This window comes from Tasmannia lanceolata, unplaced genomic scaffold (assembly GCF_043159265.1).
Source record: "Tasmannia lanceolata isolate RefF3 unplaced genomic scaffold, GAP_Taslan_0.1 ptg000119l, whole genome shotgun sequence".
NCBI lineage: Eukaryota > Viridiplantae > Streptophyta > Magnoliopsida > Canellales > Winteraceae > Tasmannia > Tasmannia lanceolata.
In genome coordinates, this window is record NW_027518795.1 from 152,501 (window position 1) to 155,000 (window position 2,500).

Consider the following 2,500-nt stretch of genomic DNA (forward strand, 5'->3'; position numbering starts at 1 on the left):
CAGGACACCAACCCTTCCGACACGAGCATTCGCGCATGTTCTTTGGCCACACAACGGCGCCAGCACGAGCAAAATCATCCGCGGTGCGGTGGCCTTGCACGGCCTTTTGTCTTTGGAACCAACCATCAGTGCCACGGGAAGTGCCGGAGTCCCGGCATCCGCGGTGCCAAGTCATTGCGCCCTTGGTCTCTGCAGCGGGGCATGCCGGGCACTCCCAACCATTGCAAGCAAGCAAGCAAGCAAGAAAGAAAGTAAGTAAGTAAGTAAGTATTACATATAGGGGCGGGACATGCGGGGAGATCTGCGAAACGTGCATTACGGGGCACACGCGTACCTACCGGGGCATACCGACCCCTATTGGGGCACACGTGTGCATATCGGGGCATACCGGGCCTATCGGGGCACACGCGTACATACCGGGGCATACCGAGCCCTACTGGGGCACACGTGCGCATATCGGGGCGTACCAAGCCTATCGGGGCATACGCATGTATCCCAAGGCATACCGAGTCTATCCGGGCATACGCGTTCATACCGGGGCGTAACGGGCCTATCGGGGCATACTTGGGCATATCCGGGCAAAAAATGCCCAAAACTTGCGCAACCTTGGCAACCGTGGTCCATTCCTCTCTATATGCCTAGCCTTGCCAACCGTGGTCCATTCCTCACTATATGCCATGGCCTTGTGCCCATGGTCTTCCCAAGACAGCGTCCAAGGCCCCCGGAAGGCCAAGGGAGCCCAACCCAGCAATGCCCTGCTATGGCAAGCCAAGGCCAAGCATTCCGGTGCCTATCCGGGCAAAAATGCAATTCCTCTCTATATGCCTAGCCTTGGCAACCGTGGTCCATTCCCCACCATATGCCATGGCCTTGTGCCCATGGTCTTCCCAAGACAGTGTCCAAGGCGCCCGGAAGGCCAAGGGAGCCCAACCCAGCAATGCCCTGCTTTGGCAAGCCAAGGCCAAGCATTCCGGTGCCTAACCTTGGCAACCGTGGTCCTTTCCTCACCATATGCCATGGCCTTGTGCCCATGGTCTTCGCAAGACATCGTCCAAGGCGCCCAAAAGGCCAAGGGAGCCCAACCCAGCAATGCCTTGCTAGGACAAGCCAAGGCCAAGCATTCCGGTGCCTATCCGGGCAAAAACGCCCAAAGCATGCCCATTCCTTAGCCTATCCAGGCAAAAACGCCCAAAATCTGCACATTCTAGTGCCTATCCGGGCAAAAACGCCCACCAGCATGCCACCCTCCTATAGGGTTTGCGCAACCAACCAGCCTAACCACCAGTGGCAACCAAAGGTGCTGTTAGCGACGACTTCTGAAGACGCAACGAGACGCGACGTGTTTGCGCCCAGACGCGACGAGACGATGCGGGATCTGCGCCCAAGAATGCCTAGACCCGTCGACTTGATGCGGGATCAGCTCGCCCAAGCATGCCTAGTGTGCAAGGCCTGTGTGCAAGGCTAGTGTCCAAGGCTAGTGTGCAAGGCTCATGTGGAACGCTAGTGCGCAAGGCTAGTGCCCAAGGCTTGTGTGCCAGGCCCGTGTGCAAGGCTAGTGTCCAGGGCTTGTGTGCATTGCTTGAGTGCAAGGCTTGTGTGCATTGCTCGAGTGCATGGCTTGTGTGCAAGGGTTGTGCGCAAGGCTAGTGTGCGGGGCTTGTGCGCATGGCTAATGTGCACGGCTTGTGTGCATGGCTACCGTGCAAGGCTAGTTTGCATGGCTAGGGTGCAAGGCTCGCATGCGAGGCTAGTGTGCAAGGCTGCGTGCAAGGGAAGCGTGCAGGGCGAGTGTGCGAGGCCACTGTGCACGGCGCCAGCACTAGCGAGCCATCATCCGCGTTGCCATGGCTCGCTTGGCCTTGGCTTGCCAAGCCCCGACACGAGCAATCGCGCATTTTCTTTGCAACCGACCATCAATGCCGCCCAACGGGGCCAGCACGAGCAGTCATCCGCGGTCCCCTGGCCCTGCGCACGTTTGTCTTTGAAACCGAGCATCAATGCCACAGAAAGTGCCGGGGCGCCAGCTGGAGCCATCATCCGACGTGCCATGGCTCGCTTGGCCTTGGCTTGCCGGGCCCCGACACGAGCAATCGCGCATTTTCTTTGCAACCGACCATCAATGCCGCCCAACGGGGCCAGCACGAGCAGTCATCCGCGGTCCCCTGGCACTGCGCACGTTTGTCTTTGAAACCGAGCATCAATGCCACAGAAAGTGCCGGGGCGCCAGCTGGAGCCATCATCCGACGTGCCATGGCTCTGGTCCCATGGTCTTCGCAACCGAGCATTCGTGACACCCGCGGGGCCAGGACACCAACCCTTCCGACACGAGCATTCGCGCATGTTCTTTGGCCACACAACGGCGCCAGCACGAGCAAAATCATCCGCGGTGCGGTGGCCTTGCACGGCCTTTTGTCTTTGGAACCAACCATCAGTGCCACGGGAAGTGCCGGAGTCCCGGCATCCGCGGTGCCAAGTCATTGCGCCCTTGGTCTCTGCAGCG